The sequence below is a fragment of the Notothenia rossii genome (assembly GCF_949606895.1).
Source record: "Notothenia rossii genome assembly, chromosome: 1".
NCBI classification, from domain to species: Eukaryota; Metazoa; Chordata; class Actinopteri; order Perciformes; family Nototheniidae; genus Notothenia; species Notothenia rossii.
Window position 1 is genome coordinate 23687157 of NC_136912.1, and position 19355 is coordinate 23706511.

At 39.9% G+C, this 19355-nt stretch overlaps 2 long non-coding RNA genes across 2 annotated transcripts; both read left to right on the plus strand.

Annotated features, from left to right (window-relative positions):
• Positions 1-11776: 11776 nt before the first annotated feature.
• Positions 11777-12332, plus strand: LOC307016064. Its single transcript, XR_013801737.1, has 3 exons — positions 11777-11851; positions 12009-12073; positions 12190-12332. It is a non-coding gene; the product is annotated as an uncharacterized lncRNA (long non-coding RNA).
• Positions 12333-14086: 1754 nt separating this feature from the next.
• On the plus strand, positions 14087-14742 carry LOC307018305. Its single transcript, XR_013802405.1, has 3 exons — positions 14087-14279; positions 14437-14501; positions 14618-14742. It is a non-coding gene; the product is annotated as an uncharacterized lncRNA (long non-coding RNA).
• Positions 14743-19355: the final 4613 nt, after the last annotated feature.

Genomic DNA, 19355 nt, shown 5'->3' on the forward strand with positions numbered 1-19355 from the left:
GTGTGTGTGTGTGTGTGTGCGTGCGTGCGTGCGTGTGTGTGTGCGTGCGTGCGTGCGTGCGTGCGTGCGTGCGTGCGTGCGTGTGAATAGATGTTTTCCATCTGCAGGATGAACATAATACACTCATACCCATTCATTTTCTATGGCGGTCAAATGTGACCGAAAACATCAAGGGTGTTTCACTGCTGAATAAATCACTCAAAATTAAATGCAAGTGGTGATCATCAAGTGTATATGTTCAGAGGCCTAGTGTGGAGGATAACATAAGGTATTGAGGCAATTTGATGAAAAAAACAATATTTATGATTAAAATAAAAGTTATTCGGTCACTTTTGACCCGAAACGCAAGAGAAGCGTTAAAGGTATTCCAAATTATGCCTTTCTCTAACAGCAATACATTGCACACACAGGAAACAAAGATTATATATTTTTTCACTATTTTTGACGAAAACAAGATAAATACTCTTGACATTATGTACTTCCTGTTTTATTTCTGTGACAAAGAGAGGATTAAAACGTGGTATTTTCTTCTGCAGTTATTCAAAGTTTTCCACTGAAAACATTTTGAATAACTTTTCAGAATTTCAGGTCTGACATTGTGTCTTTCTTTTTCCAAATCACCCCTTTTGTGGTCGCTGAAAAGCCCGGGAAAGATCTTCTCGGCCTGAAACCTCGACATTTCATTAGATCTACTGTCAGCTCTTATTACTATAAACGATCTAGGCATTAAATCCAGACAGGAGGGGTAAAAAGGGTCCAGTCGCTGAAATCCCATGCTGAGACTATATCCTAAATAAACAATTAAACTTAAAAACTGCCATTTTAGTGCAATGTTTGGGGACCCTCATGACTGTAGTCATCATCCATCTCGCACAGGTTTCAGGATGTAATGTCTTTAAAACTGAAACATATCAGGTATGAACTGGGGCAACTCAGAAATTCTTTGCTTCCATCTTCCTAACTTATTCCCCCGTTTATTTTTTATTTGTATATATATTTGTTGGTTTAATATAACTACTCATCACGTTTTTAATTAGTATTTATTAACAGCTGTCAGCAGCTTTGATGAAAATTGGTGAAAGGGTAGTAGGGATCCTTAAACATGACGGTTTAACTTACACTAATAAATAATGAAATGAATGCAAAAAGAAAACATGGTACTGCACCAAGGTGAAAAAGGCTTATTTTTCCATCAAGCACTATTTTTAGAAAAATGCCTTCTACATTGCTCCCTCTACCATGAACAAGCCTCTGGGAGGGGAGGCATCGGCACGCCTTTGTTCTGCTGGTGAAACATCTGAAATCTCCGTGTCAAAGAATGTATCTCAGTTTCTGTCGTAAGCCCACACCCAAATCTCTGGCTAATGTAAGGCCTTAAGCAAGATGTAGTCATCATTAAGTCCATCGTTGCAGATGTGTGGTGAGGGAAAGTGATCCTGATTATTTGGCCACGTCATTTTTACTTATTTCCTCAAATTCATGTATTGGTTGTTGTTAAATACTCTTTAGTACTTTCTATTTAGTCTATTTAAACTCCTCACTGACAAATAATTTTTCGAAGATCTCTTAAAAAAGCAAGTTAAAGGACCTTGAGTTTGGATTATTTTGTGACAGCTATTGTCAAGGTCAAGCATTTAGCATGCAGTAGTTTAAAAATATGATCCATTAATGTTTTAAAATGCCTGCACAGTGCACAACTCTGTAAATATGTGAGTATAAGTTAAGCTGTGCTCTAGGAAATACTTTATCGAGGATGCATGACAAAAGAGAATCGGATCCATACATTTCCTCAATAGACATAAGTGCAGCACTAACATTGTTAAGTTAGTGTTTTTGTTGACTGATTCTGAGTCGGATACCACAAACCAGGGACTTCTAGTTAATTTAATCAAATCATCATTGTTGCCATTAGTTATACTTGTAAATTCCCTGATATAAGTCAATAAGTGTCTGCTTCGAAAAATGTGAGATTGTTTTAACAGATTATCTCAGACTATCTCTAGCATGAAGTTAGTTGAGCGGATCTCTTTTGTAACATGATGAAATAATGCATCTCTTCAAATAACATTGACAAGGACTTCAAATACAAAAATAACATAATAAAGGTTAAAAGTGTAAATTGCTGTTAACCCTGTTTCATATGCTGTTGTCCTTTTAGTCATCTTTTACGTCATGGCAGGTATGACAGTGTGGTGATACCACGTCACATTTTTGCAGTATCATTTGTCAAAGAAGCTGTGCCTACAATTAGTTTTGTTTATGTAGGTCTTTTGTGTCAAATTAAGTATTGTATGTATCAAATGGATTGGTAGCTCTTTTTAAATATAGTAATCACAGAATTAGGAGAATTATACTTTACCACTTACATAAAAAAGCACACTATATGAATTACAGTGACATACATGTTTGATTCCGGTAATAAAGAGCAAAGGGAGTAAGTAAAGGGTTAATGTGTGGTTGTACCTAGTGCACAGTCTAAACAAGGACTGTGCTGACTTTTGAATTCAGTTAGAGAAAACTATAGGTTACTTACGTAACCCCAGTTCTCAGAGTAACATGAAGTGAGATGTCTCACTATTGGATGCGCCTCATCCGCGGAGCAAACAGAAGCATCAATCTCATTACGCCAATCCTGATTGGCAGGTGATCTTGACGTCAGCGTCAGGGAATCCACCCACCCTTTAAGTAGCTTGCACTACGCCGCATGCGTCATTCAAAATAAGCACCTCTTCTCGCTTCACCATAGCAAGGAGGGCCGTCTGGTGAGACATCTCACTTCATGTTACTCTGAGAACATCTTGTAGCTCCCGTATTGCCAGACGAGCTTATCTCGAAAATCACCAAACCAACCAGTCTGACAGGGTGAGGCAGATAGTCACAGAAAACAGAACAAAAATCGACAACTACTCTACTCTCTGCTCACTCCTTTCCTGCCAACACATATGCTCCATCAAGGATGGTGCTACAGGCCGCAAGGCATTGCACTTAGAACTACAATATAAGCATGTTAATGTTAATCTAACAGCTCCGGCGATCCCCTAGCAACCCCCCCCCCCCCCACCATCTTGCATTTTGAAATGCTCCCGAAGATTTTTTTTTAAATATTGAAGTTAAAAGCATCAATCTTGTGCACTTTGAGAGCAAAATGAAGAGATCTATGGATACATCTCTCAACATACATATGAAACAGAACTGTAAACAGATTTACTATTTCTTTATAGATATTTTACAAATCACTCCCCTTCTAAAACAAAACGTTTGAGACCCACTGAGATAACTAGACTAAAGTTAACTATCTAAACACTGAGAGTCCTTTACTTCACCTGAGCTGAGGTTATTTGAGACTCTCAGTCTGACAGGAGAGAGTTCTCCCTCCACTTTGTTGTTGAAAAAGCTCCTTGTATCCGTTAGCTTGGCTAGCTAGCACCAGATGCTAACCACAACGATCTCCGGTAGAGACCCGCCGGTGCTCGCGCACGCACACAAAATAGCTCGTGCCACACACACACAGAGCAGAGCTTGAATGAAACACAATGAGCCAGAAGTAAGCTACTTGTACTCACGAGGCCTATTATGTGCAGAATCCCTCTCGCTTTCAGGTGGTTTTGATTGAGTGTCCACACGTGGACGTTTAAGGGACTAAAAAACGATCCGTTTGTCACTTTGCTGTTAGCAAATAATTTGGCGCTCCAGCTAACAGGAAGTCACTAAAGTGTCACAAAGTAATTTAGCCTATGGGTAGGTCAAAAATCTAATGGGTGCTGGCCATTGGCCTAATCACCGGTGTTGGCTTGATGTTTTTGGTCAAACATTTGTTTGTTTCACATTTGCATTGATGTAATCAATAATTTTTCTAATTTAATTTAATAAGAAAATCGAAAAAACCAACAAACATATATTTCTTGGGGGTGCTTTGGGGGTGCTTTGGCAATCCTGGGGGGTGCTTCAGCTGCCTGCAGACCCTGACTCGTGTAAGCCAAAGCAATTGCCTCCACAATCCAGTGAGAGAGCCGTTGCTTAGTAACAGGCTTGCCCTTCTGAGGGTTAGCCCAGGACACAAAGAGTTGGTCATTACGACGAAACTCTTTTGATCTATCCATATAAGTGCGTAAAGCACGGACTGGACATAGCAAATTCGGCTGCTGTTCCCCGGAGGGACACAGCGGCGGAGGAAATGCCTCAATGTCAATTGGGGTAAATGAACCAACCACCTTAGGTATAAAGGTAGGGTTGGGCTTCAGCAACACTCTCGTTTGCCCTGAGGCGAACTGAGTGCATGAAGGATGTACAGAGAGCGCATGAATGTCACTGACCCGCTTGGCGGATGCCAGGGCCAGTAACAGCACTGTCTTGAGTGACAGGTGCTTCATGTCAGCTTCTTCCAGGGGTTCAAATGGGGCTCGAGTGAGCCCATCTAAAACCACTGTCAAGTCCCATAAGGGCACCAGTGACCTGGAAACAGGAAGGAGCCTGCGAGCTCCCTTCATAAAACGGCAGACCAAAGGATGTTGGCTGGCCGTCTTACCCTCAAAGCCCACATGGCATGCAGCAATAGCAGCCAGGTAGACTTTGATCGTGGAGAAAGCTCTGTGTTTTTGGGACACCTCATCCAACATCTCCGGGAAGACCGGCAGGAGTTGCCTCTTTGTCCTCGTTGCTTGGGGCAAATTTTTCCCCTCGTAACGGGACCTGGAGGTCTCCTTGGCCATTTTGGGCCATGGGATGTCTAGTCTGGCTGCGGCACGCTGACACACGGCCTGCAGGTCCATGCTCAGACAGGGCGAAGGACATGAGGGAGTCCTGACCTGACAAGCTAGCTTGGCGAGCTAGCCGTCGGTGGAGGCTCTTCACGGTGAAACGGGCACAATGCCCGCATTAGCCGGGGTTGTCGATAGCCTCCTGGGCATGTTGCAGCCTTAGGCAGGACGAGCAGACCTGGTGTGCGTCTGTGTCCGAAATCTTCAACCTGCAGCCGCAGAGCCGAGCCACCGATTCCCTGGCTCCTCTGGTGTGAGGGAGAGACGTGTCCATCTTGTTTGCCATTATGGCGACGTGGGAAGGACGCGCTCGTAGCAGGTGCGTTGTCGAAAAAAAAATCCTCTCCAACCTGTCATTAATCCGGAGAAAAGACGAAGGTGTAGGATTTATTCCCGAAGAATATTAACTGGTGTGTTAATATTCTTTCTTAGTCCTATTCTTCTCTGGTGTGAGAAGAAAGAAAAAAGCATTCTCACTATCGTGGTGTCGGTAGCGAGGAAGGTAAAAACCTTACCTTTTCGATTTCCGGAGAAAAAAGAAAAAAGGTGAGGTCGAGTGTGGTACTAACTGGTATGTTAGCACCGACAGTCTTCTTGCAGAAGTATATATAAAAGTAGCCGGCGAGCGCCCGTCGACCGAAGTTAGCTTGGATAGCTTGGTTCCGCCTGTGGACTTTGTGAGCTAGCTCGGCTACCAATAGAGATGTGCTCTGAAGCGAGAAGAGGTGTTTGAATGACCCATGCGGCATAGCGCAAGCTACTTATAGGTTGGGTGGATTCCCTGATGCTGACGTCAAGATCACCAGCCAATCAGGATTGGCGTAATGAGATTGAGGCTTCTGTTTGCTCCGCGGATGAGGCGCATCCCATAGTGAGACATCGAACGGAGTGTTATGAATGAAAACAAGGCATGAAAATAGCAGCCGACAAGCATCACTTCAACACAGTAATAGACGCATTAGAGTAAAGAGTAAAGCCATCTTTCAAACCGAGAAATTATTTTTTGGAATGAGACGGTTTGCTGCGATGTTAATGCATGTTCATTATGCAGATAAGTGATAAAGGTTTATAACGAGTTTGTTTTGTTGTATACAATGATGTTGTTGTAATTCCCGACAAATCAATGTTGCAGCTCTACGCTTTGCAAGAGTTAATGAGTAGTGTTTTGGCACCAGTTGTTGAAACTATATTGGGACACCTTATAGATATTTGAACATAGCAAAGATTCTTCCTTTACACTGACATCATTGGTATTTACATCTCTCATCTCTACTTCCACCAACCCTCCTCTCCCTCTAACTTTTACATTGTGCCTCAGGGCCAACTTCATTCTTTTTACTAACAAAGCAGAACAAGTCCTGCAAGTAAAGGGTTTAAAAAGAAGAATGTCTGGTCTGTCTCAGAAAGCCCTCACTCACTGACAAGTGCTCACTTCCATCTTCACATCTTCAAGGTGTGTTGTGCCTTCTTTGTGTCAGTTTCTACCATTGATTGAACTGCTGCAAATTAAACAATATTGCTGCACAATTAGACTTGGAACTCCAACGAGGTAGGAATATTCACCTTCATGTTTTATACATTTCAACCTTTAAAGAAATCAACCATGACCAATATCTGCATTAATATGTGTAATGCATGTTATTCTGAAGGCTGGAAAGGTTAAATAATAATTGAACAATATAATTAACATAATGGATTGCAATGCTTGGCTTGTCAGGGTGGGGCCGTGCTATAAAAAAGTTTGTCGAGTAGGAATTTCAATTAATTTAACTGTTGTTGCTTTTATTTAACAAATATAAATCTCTATTTATGATGGAAAATAATCAAATGGTAGTATGTATTCTGATGTTTGAATAACTTCGAATCTACAAATCAGGTTTATCACAGACACTAATGAATCCTGGGCTAAAAGGTTGATAAAATTGTTTTTCTGTTAAATAATCATAATAATTTCTGTTTTAATAACGTGTTAAAGCCCTTTGGTGTAAGAATCAGAGTCCAGATCACAATCAAATTTGCATAAGATAATTTAACTAGGCCATTATATGTTTGATAAAATAATTTTTCTTTTTTTATTATTATTCAGTAGTCTTGTTGGCAGACTCAGAGCATGCACCTACATACACCATTACAGAAACTTGAATAGCCTGGCAGGTGCTACACCATCTGACGATGTGAAATATAAGAAAGCTACCGAAATGCGTCACTCAACAATGTTGGCACACCAGATTCTGCTTGTCTAACAACTCACAATTTTCACAGTCATTCAAGCATCTGCTAAATTGCGAGGTAGAGTTTATAATCAATGCATTGGCACACAGAGGACAAGGGTAGAAAAACATAGTCAAAAGCACTTGTATAGTTACTTTTAAGTTGCTATGCATCATATGATTCAATGGTAGTTTATAAGGGATGTAACCTTGTCATAACTATCATTAATAAATAAATAATTGATATATAATTTAACGTATTTCACTAAGATAGCTAACAGTTAATTCACATTTACATAACAATGAAATGATAATGAATAATGTTTATTATAAATACTATAATTAGTTTTTTTAAGAGGGAATCTCTGTACTAATGACTTATGTACAAGATTAATATCCGTGAATTATTATTCCCAAAGGATTTTTAAACCTTGAGAACAACATTGGTATTAAACATCTAAAATAATAACATAGATAGATGGATCAAATTTGTAACATAATTGCTATTATAAAGTTTCACCTGATGATAATAATACCCCAAAAATGGCTAATAAATTATTTGCAAAGAACCATTGAACAAGATAGATAGCTAGAAATGTGTAAATGTTTAATAATTGGTAGGGATGCACCGAATATTCGGCCACCGAAAATCATCGGCCGAAAATTGTTAAGAAAGCCGAAAGGGTTTTAGCACCGAAAAAATATCACAGAATGTCAGAGAACAGGGTTACGTTGATCATACTCCGCATATTTGTCCGGGTGTTTTGATTTTCAAGTGGTGGAGTAATCCCGAAGTGGTGAAAGTCTTTGCAGTTAAACCCCTTCGAGAAATGTCAGCTGAACACATTTTACAAATCGCAATCCGCGCCTCTCTCTCTGATATTTTTGAAATATCTCCAAGCGGCAGACATGTTGGGTGTGAGCCAGCCGCGAGCATGGTCGCGCGCCGTGCTTGTCGCCGCGTTTTAATTACGTCATCACAACGACACGTTAGGTTACCAAATGTATAGGTGCATTTGTTGTTGTTGAAGGCCTGGCTGTTACAGTCTTTATTTACACTATTTTGTTGTAGGCCTACTGGCCTAGATGTTTATACAGTTTTAAAGCACCTTGGTTTTGTTCTGAATGCACTTTGTTGTAGTTATCCTACAGAGAAAAGAAAATGCACTTGACTTGGAATTAATGTACTAGGCTATATGCATTCAAAAGTGCTGAATAAATGTTTTATGGACCCATAATAGTGATTATTATTTAAGTTAAGTTTTGCCATAATCATGTCTTTTTCCATAATCAGGTAGCTGAACAACATTGATAAAAATGTATACATTATATATATATATATATGTATATATATATATATATATATATTTCTATTAATCATTTTCGGCATTCGGTTTCGGCCAACTGTTTCCTATTTTTGGTATCGGTTTCGGCCAAGAATTACCCATTCGTCGCACCCCTAATAATTGGTGTATTTTCCATCTATTTTTGTGATGTTTATAGATGTTTAACAAACATTTTCATACAAATCATTAATAAGCTCGTAATGAAAGTGATTTTAAAGGATATACTTTTACGTTTCTGTTGAATTGCATTTAGTTAAATATAGTGGTGTTTCTTAAATGTTGCATCCTAATAGATATAAATGGGAGCAACAAAATATTACAAACACCTTAAACTATAACCTCAAACCAGTCATTCAGTTGAATAACCCGTCTTTAAGCATGAAACATGTGACGGTAGGATTAACTGTGGAGCTGTTTTGACAATTAACAGTGTAAATTAGAAGGACACATTTTGCACATTGAAATATATATATTCTTTTATTTCACAGGAACGGGAAAAAGAGAAGATGATTCTTCTTATATTCCTTCTCTTATGTGCAGGTATTTATTTGAATGTATGTGTGTTTGTGTGTGTGAGAAAGAAGGGAGAGAAGTGGGGGGGAGATTAAGGGACAATTTAATTTAATTTAAATGTAGTATTACTTTGAATCGGACTGAATTAAGTTGGATCATTGTGACATTTTCTTTACAGGAGAGGTGAGAACAACGTCGGCCTCAACCACTAGTGCAACAACAGGTAACATTATGATACTTATGTACATTACAACAGCAATGAATGAGCACACAATATGTGCTGGCAGGTATCCTTATTGACCGATCATCAAGTGTCAAATATCGAGTTATTAACTTAGCCATATTTGATTATTAAATATGTTATATGACTTCTAGTAAAAGATTTAGGTTGATCTGCCGAATAAAGGTGTTTTATTCCTTGTACATTCGATTGTATCAGTTATTTATAAGGATCTACCAGGGATCAACCCGAAAGCAACCTTTGGTGGAATAAAAAAGCATGACTGGACTTATACAACATTGAACAATTAATTATCATGTGTTGCTTTAATTTTTCTCATGGATATTTTCTTTTGCAGTTGACTCAACCACATTACCGGTCAACCTAACATCCACACCAGGCAATGCAACCTCAAATCCGCCAATCACCACAATGTCTCCAGGTAAAGTAACTTGTCCCTCAAACACAAATAACAGTGCCATTTAATTGTATTTCATGCAACCTTACCTTCACCTTACCTTACAGTGAATGCCACTTCGCCAATCAACATGACTTCACCACCAATCAATGTGACGTCACTACCAGTCAACATGACTTCCCCAACAGTCAATCCAACCTCTCCAACTGTCAACATGACATCACCACAACTGAATATGACTTCCCCACACTTCAACATGACCTCAACAGTCAACCCAACCTCAAAACCAGTCAACATGACTTCATCACCACCAGTCAACATTACTTCAACACCAGGTAATATGATCTCACCAGTAAACCCCACCTCATCACAAGTAAATATTACTTCAACAACAGTAAACATGACATCAAGATCAGTGATCATGACATCACCACAAATCAATCCCACCTCATCACCAGTCAACGTGACATCATCACCTCTGAACATAACTTCTACATCAGTCAACTTTAGTTCACCACCAGTCAACATGACATCACCGGTCAACCCCACATCATCACCAGTTAACATGACATCACCACCACTCAACATCACCTCACTTCCAGTAAACTTCACCTCATCACCAGTCAACATGACATCACCACTTCCCAACATTACTTCACCACCAGTCAACATGACATCAATAGTCAAAATTACTTCACCACCAGACAACATGACATTACCAGTCAACCCCACCTCATCACCAGTCAACATGACATCACCACTTCCCAACATTACTTCACCACCAGTCAACATGACATCAATAGTCAAAATTACTTCACCACCAGTCAACATGACATCACCAGTCAACCCCACCTCATTACCAGTAAACATGACATCATCACTACTCAACATTACTTCACCACCAGTAAACTTTACTTCACCACCAGTCAACCCCACCTCATCACCAGTCAACATGACATCACCACCAGTCAACTTTACTTCACCACCAGTCAACATGACATCACCAATCAACCCCACCTCATCACCTGTCAACATGACATCACCACTTCCCAACATGACATCACCACCAGTCAACATGACATCACCAGCCAACCCCAACTCATCACCAGGTAACATGACATCACCAGTCAACCCCACCTCATCACCAGTCAACATGACATCAACAGTCAACCCAACCTCATTATCAGTTAACTTAACTTCACCATCAGTCAACTTGACATCACCACCAGTCAACATTACTTCAACCACAGCCAATCCCACCTCATCACAAATCAACATGACATCACCACTCAAAACAACCTCATCACCAGTCAACATTACTTCACCACCAGTCAACATGACATCACCAGTCAACCCCACCTCATCAGTACTCAACATTACTTCACCACCAGTAAATTTTACTTCACCACCAGAAACATGACATTACAGTTCAACCCCACCCCACCACCAGTCAACTTTACTTCACCACGAGTAAACATGACTTCATCACCATTTAATCCCACCTCATTACCAGTAAACATGACATCATCAGAACTCAACATTACTTCACCACCAGTAAACTTTTCTTCCCCACCAGAAAACATGACATCACCGTTCAACCCCACCTCATCACCAGTCAACATTACTTCACCACCTGTCAACATGACATCACCATTGAACCCCACATCATCACCAATTCCCATTACTTCACCACCAGTCAACCCCACCTCATCACCAGTCAACATGACATCACCACAATTCAACTTGACTTTACCACCAGTCAACATTACTTGCCCAACAGTCAACAGTAAGATCACGACACATCCTGGCCACCCCACTTCACCACCATTCAACATTACTTGCCCAACAGTCAAAAGTAAGATCACTACACATCCTGGCCACCCCACCTCATCACCAGTCAACATTACTTCACTGTCAGTCACAATCATGGCTTTAATAGGTAATTCATGCTCTTCAACAAATAAAATATAACTTAAAATCCAATAAAATAAATTTAAATAACTTTACCACTAGTCAATGATGATGATCATGATTCTATTTATGTAGTTCGAATTACAGATACACCAACAATATACCAACAATATATGTTTTTGTTGGACCTCTATCACTGACTCCAATTTCCAAATGTGTTAATACTTGTCTTGCTGTAATGATATATTCACTTCCAATTAATATTTTATAAATGTTAAGGTAATGCAAGTACTCCACCTGTCACTGGAACATCATCATCACCAAGCATCACAACTACAAGCTCTATAACCCCAACACCTACCACAACAGAGCCACAAATCAAGTTGGAATTTAAGATGCAAGAAACCTTTACTCCTCAACTTGCAAACAAATCTTCACCAGCGTTCCTTGAATTAAAGAACACAGTGACTACAGCGGTAAGTTCATATGAATTATTTCTACAGATTTTGCGTCTTCCACTATCCTTTGCTGCTCATGAACATTTATTAAAAAGCACAAATCTCAAATGATAATTGTCTTCTTTCATATTTATTCTGAAATGATTGAATGTTTTTCAACTAAATTCATTCACAGCTCGACATGGTCTATTCAAAACAATATGGATCCAGCTTCAATCGTACTGTCATCAACAGCTTCAGGTATAAATCAATTGCTTGCCATTACATTTGAAAAATGCCTGTTGTACTTGTTTGCTAACATATACAATAGGACAATAGGGCATCAAATATGACTTGAACAAATATTTGTGTTACAGTCAAGGATCTGTGGTGGTAGATGTTGATCTGATATTCAATGAAGGGAATACATTACCAAATGCCACTTATGTGGCTGGAACTTTGGTGACTGCCTCTTCCAGCTCCAATTTTTCTCTCAGTGTCAACACATCTTCTATTTCTGCAACAGGTAAGACTTGCTGTATCTTCCAACTGTCAAGTGTGATTATTGGGAGGACATACTGACTATCTTATGACAATAATATGTTTATCAAAATCACACAATAACTTATTTGAACATTTGTATTTGTAGTTGTTTTGGCTGCAACTCGAGCCCCAACCACGGTTGCCCCTTCAACACCACAGGTCAACATCACCTCACCTCCAGTCAACATGACTTCATCACCAGTCAACATGACATCACCACCAGTCAACATTACATCACCACCAGTCAACATGACCTCATCACCAGTCAACATGACTTCATCACCAGTCAACATGACATCACCACCAGTCAACATTACATCACCACCAGTCAACATGACCTCATCACCAGTCAACATGACTTCATCACCAGTCAACATTACATCACCACCAGTCAACATCACATCACCACCAGTCAACATTACATCACCACCAGTCAACATCACCTCACCACCAGTCAACATGACATCACCACCAGTCTACCCAACTTCACCATCAGTCAACATGACTTCATCACCACCAGTTGACATTACTTCAGCACCAGGTAATATGACCTCGCCAGTAAACCCCACCTCAATACAAGTCAACATGACATCACCACTTCCCAACATTACTTCACCACCAGTCAATATGACATCAACAGTCAACCCAAACTCATTAGCCTACCGGTTAACTTTACTTCACCATGAGTCCACTTGAAATCACCACAAGTCAACATTACTTCAACACCAGTCAATCCCACCTCATTACAAATCAACATGACAGCACCATTCAACATTATTTCCCCATCAGGCAACTTTACTTTACCACCATTCAACATGACATCACCTGTACACCCGACCTCTTCACCACTCAACATGACATCACCACTTCTAAACATTACTTCACCACCAGTCAACATGACATCGACATTCAAACCCACCTCACCACAAGTAAACATGACTTCACCACCATTTATTCCCACCTCATCACAAATTAAAATGACATCTGCACTCAGACCAACCTCATCACCAGTCAAAATGACATCAACATTCAACCCCACCTCATCACCATTAAACATGACATCATCACTACTCAACATTACTTCACCACCAGTAAACTTTACTTCACCACCAGAAAACATGACATCACAGTTCAACCCCACCTCATCACCAGTCAACATTACTTCACTACCTGTCAACATGACATCACCATTGAACCCCACATCATCACCAATTCCCATTACTTCACCACCAGTCAACCCCAGCTCATCACCAGTCAACATGACATCACCACCAGTCAACTTGACTTTACCACCAGTCAACATTACTTGCCCAACAGTCAACAGTAAGATCACTACACATCCTGGCCACCCCACTTCACCACCATTCAACATTACTTGCCCAACAGTCAAAAGTAAGATCACTACACATCCTGGCCACCCGACCTCATCACCCGTCAACATTACTTCACTGTCAGTCACAATCATGACTTTAATAGGTAATTCATGCTCTTCAACAAATAAAATATAACTTAAAATCCAATAAAATAACTTTAAATAACTTTACCACTAGTCAATGATGATGGTCATGATTCTATTTATGTAGCTCGAATTACAGATACACCAACAATATACCAACAATATATGTTTTTGTTGGACCTCTATCACTGACTTCAATTTCCAAATGTGTTAATACTTGTCTTGCTGTAATGATATATTCACTTCCAATTAATATTTTATAAATGTTAAGGTAATGCAAGCACTCCACCTGTCACTGGAACATCATCATCACCAAGCATCACAACTACAAGCTCTACAACCCCAACACCTACCACAACAGAGCCACAAATCAAGTTGGAATTTAAGATGCAAGAAACCTTTACTCCTCAACTTGCAAACAAATCTTCACCAGCGTTCCTTGAATTAAAGAACACAGTGACTACAGCGGTAAGTTCATATGAATTATTTCTACAGATTTTGCGTCTTCCACTATCCTTTGCTGCTCATGAACATTTATTAAAAAGCACAAATCTCAAATGATAATTGTCTTCTTTCATATTTATTCTGAAATGATTGAATGTTTTTCAACTAAATTCATTCACAGCTCGACATGGTCTATTCAAAACAATATGGATCCAGCTTCAATCGTACTGTCATCAACAGCTTCAGGTATAAATCAATTGCTTGCCATTACATTTGAAAAATGCCTGTTGTACTTGTTTGCTAACATATACAATAGGACAATAGGGCATCAAATATGACTTGAACAAATATTTGTGTTACAGTCAAGGATCTGTGGTGGTAGATGTTGATCTGATATTCAATGAAGGGAATACATTACCAAATGCCACTTATGTGGCTGGAACTTTGGTGACTGCCTCTTCCAGCTCCAATTTTTCTCTCAGTGTCAACACATCTTCTATTTCTGCAACAGGTAAGACTTGCTGTATCTTCCAACTGTCAAGTGTGATTATTGGGAGGACATACTGACTATCTTATGACAATAATATGTTTATCAAAATCACACAATAACTTATTTGAACATTTGTATTTGTAGTTGTTTTGGCTGCAACTCGAGCCCCAACCACGGTTGCCCCTTCAACACCACAGGTCAACATCACCTCACCTCCAGTCAACATGACTTCATCACCACTCAACATGACATCACCACCAGTCAACATTACATCACCACCAGTCAACATGACCTCATCACCACCAGCTTCACCACCAGTTACAACAATGCCCTTGCCTGGTAATACATGCTCTCCCCCAATGGATATACTATATCTTGTATGAACTTAATCATACCACTAGTCCATAAGTAATCACATGTTTTCATTTTATTAAAATGTACATATACACAAAACATGTAGCATCAATCTTTTTGATTATTGGATCTCTATCACTGACTGCAATTTATATATATATATATATAGTAAAGCAGCTTTTTTTGGAGTAATTTTATATTTATTTCCAATGAATGTCTCCTTATTTCAAGGTAATGCAAGCACTCCGCCCATCACTGGAACATCAACACCACCAAGCATCACAACTACAAGCTCTCCAACTCCAACTACAACCCCAACACCTACCACAACAGAACCAACATTTAAGTTGGGATTTAAGATGCAAGAAACATTTACTCCACAACTTGCAAACAAATCTTCACCAGCGTTCCTTGAATTAAAGAACACAGTGACCACAGCGGTAAGTTCATATTAATTATTTCAATTTTGTTGTGCATCTTCCACTATCAAATCCTATTGTATAAAAGTTGTAAGAACCTTAATGATGCTGATTAAAGAAGAATGTTGTAGACAGGATGTTTAAATAACTTGCTATTTTGAATTGGGTACGAGTTGTCATGACACTTTTGACGGCAATAGTGTTAACAAGCTAAAAATTAATACAGTGAAAAATACAGCTCTGGAATCTTTTTGGAGACCACTGCATCATATTCAGAGTCAAATGTATGTTTTTTGATGTTTTTCTATGAACTACTGACAACCTTTCTCTGTCTTGGAATTCAGCAGACACTCGAATAGAATGGCTGCCAAGTAGAGATTTAGATGAAAGAAAAAAGAGGAGTGGACTCTTATTATTTCCTAGAGCTGTAGCTGTCATTCAAACATTTGCAAATGTAATTCAATATAGGGCAAACTTTTGTCATGCATGTCATAAAATGTTCAGCACTTAAGTTTGAGATGGAGGTAAGATATAGGCATGCTATGATATTATTGATCTTTCACATGACCTGCAAGAGAAAATGTTGCTGCTCATGAACATTCATAAAAAAAAACTAATCTCAAATGAAAACTTTCTCGCTTCCTAATATGATATTTTAATGTTTTCAATAAAACTAATTCACAGCTGGACATGGTATATTCAGAACAATATGGATCCAGCTTCAATCGAATTGTCATCAACAGCTTCAGGTATAAAACAATTGCTTGCCCTACATTTTAAACAGTGTGTTTTCATACTTGTCTGCTAATGAATTCCTTTTAATTTAGTTATTAATAGAAACAAAGCAGTGTTTAAATCTTTGTTTTCATTTTTGTGCTATTATATGGTGACGTTTAGAATGTTTTGAACGAATTGAAAATGTTATTTTCTCTAAAAAATATATCTGTAATCCCTAGATATGAAGCCTTAGCTAAACAACCAGGTAACCACCAACAATGACATTTCAAAAATATGTTTCTTACAGTCAAGGATCCGTTGTGGTTGATGCTGAAGTGATATTCAATAACGTGACAACATTGACAAATGCCACGTCTGTGGCTTCAGCTTTGGCAACTGCTTCTTCCAGCTCTAATTTTTCTCTCACCGTCAACGTATCCTCTATTTCTGCAACAGGTAAGATATCACATAATGTACAAATGTCCAATTTTGTAAATTCTTATTACAATCACAAACTGAATATGTGATGACAAGAATATTTTAAAGCTATGATAACTCATTTGACAATTGTTATTTTCAGCTGTTTTGGCACCATCTCAAATCCCAACCACAGTTGCCCCTTCAACACCACTGGTCAACTTCACCTCACCTCCAGTCACAACAGCTGCTCCATCTGCTGCGCCTAATGCAACAGCCGTTTCCACTGCTGCACCAGTTCCTTTAACCACAACGTCATCAATCATTTCTACCACATCCAATGAGGGAACCCTCGCACTAAAGTTTAGTATTGACCAAACATTTACAGAAGATCTCTCAAACTCATCCTCAACAGCATACCAGACCTTGGCTGCAGAAGTGGTCAAAGAGGTAAGATAAAATAAAGGTTCAACATGTATTAATTTAACAAATATATTTAATTCAATCAGCTAACAATTATGCCTAATTTACTTTTTGCAAATATATATATAGTGAAGTCATGTTGTTACAAGTCCTCCAGTGATCAGATATGACTCCTAAATATCCACATGATTTCAATTGTGGAATCTTAATAATAATAATAATAATAATAATAATAATAATAATAATAATAATAATAATAATAATAATAATAATAATACATGACACTAACACACCAGTGTATCCACGGAAATGCCCCCCCCCCTACCTCAAGGAATTGATTGAACCACAAACCGCCACCCGCAGCCTCCGCTCGGGAAATACTAACAAGCTGAAGGAACGGCACACCAACCTCCGCACTATGGGAGATCGAGCTTTCTGTGCAGCTGCCCCCCGGCTGTGGAACTCACTCCCAGACCATCTCAGAGCTCCTCAACCTGTGAACACTTTTAAGAGAGCACTAAAAACCTACCATTTTAACAAAGCATTTGGTTAGCTTTTTAAGCCGGTTTTAATAACCCTGCCTCTCCTTTTTAAAACGTGTTTTTAAACTTGTTTTTTAACCTGTTTATACATTTTGACTCTTGCAAATGGTTTTCTTTATCTTTTTTTATTATGTACTGTAGCACTTTGAGGTTTGTTTCAAATGTAAAGTGCAATACAAATAACATTTATTATTATTATTATTATTACTTATATAGCACTTAAAAACTCAAAGACCCTTACATTATTAACCTTCAATAAAAAAAATTCTCCATCCTTATTTGTTCCAATATTTTGATTGTGGAGCCTGGTATTTCGTCTTCATCTTGTAAACTTATAGTGTGTACAAAGGATAATTTAGGATAAAAAGCCTAAAAACCCAACAGAGCAAAACGTTTTGTGCGTTTGTTGTAAGGCATTACAATGTTAATGACACTAATGTCTTCTTTCAGCTCAACACAGTGTGTACAACTCTGTATGGATCATCTTTCGTTCGCTCCGTTGTTAACTCATTCAAGTAATAATTCATTTTATTAAGTTACTTGTTTTTTCTGGACATTTGCAAGTCACTTGCTTTTAAAAAAGCTTTTGCTCTCTCTGTTTTTTCATTGTAGGAGTGGCTCGGTGGTTGCAGACACAACCATTGCATTTAAAGATACAAGCTCAGTTCCTTCATCAAGCACAGCTACTTCACAGCTCACCAGTGCATTAACAAGCAACTCTACCTCCCTGAGCGTTATATCAGGCAGTGTTTCTATAAGTAAGTAATTGGAAATTATCAAACTTTATTAATCTGGTCATAAATCCATTGACATTATATGCATTTTGAAGTGTCAGATTAATTGATAACCCATTTTTATTGGTACAGCTTCTTCTACTGCTTCCACCGCCACACCTACTGCTACAGCTGCCCCTACTGCAGCTCCAACTGCAGCCCCTACTGCAGCACCAACTGCAGCACCCACTGCAGCTCCCACTGCAGCTCCAACTGCAGCACCCACTGCAGCACCCACTGCAGCTCCCACTGCAGCTCCAACTGCAGCACCCACTGCAGCTCCCACTGCAGCACCCACTGCAGCTCCCACTGCAGCCCCTACTGCAGCACCCACTGCAGCTCCAACTGCAGCCCCTACTGCAGCACCCACTGCAGCTCCCACTTCAGCACCAACTGCAGCACCCACTGCAGCTCCCACTGCAGCCCCTACTGCAGCACCCACTGCAGCTCCAACTGCAGCCCCTACTGCAGCACCAACTGCAGCTCCTACTGAAGCTCCCACTGCAGCTCCCACTGCAGCTCCAACTGCAGCACCCACTGCAGCTCCCACTGCAGCTCCAACTGCAGCACCCACTGCAGCTCCCACTGCAGCTCCAACTGCAGCACCCACTGCAGCTCCAACTGCAGCTCCCACTGCAGCTCCCACTTCAGCACCAACTGCAGCACCCACTGCAGCTCCCACTGCAGCCCCTACTGCAGCACCCACTGCAGCTCCAACTGCAGCCCCTACTGCAGCACCAACTGCAGCTCCTACTGAAGCTCCCACTGCAGCTCCCACTGCAGCTCCAACTGCAGCACCCACTGCAGCTCCAACTGCAGCTCCCACTGCAGCTCCCACTGCAGCTCCCACTGCAGCACCCACTGCAGCTCCCACTGCAGCTCCCACTGCAGCTCCCACTGCAGCACCCACTGCAGCACCCACTGCAGCACCCACTGCAGCTCCCACTGCAGCACCCACTGCAGCT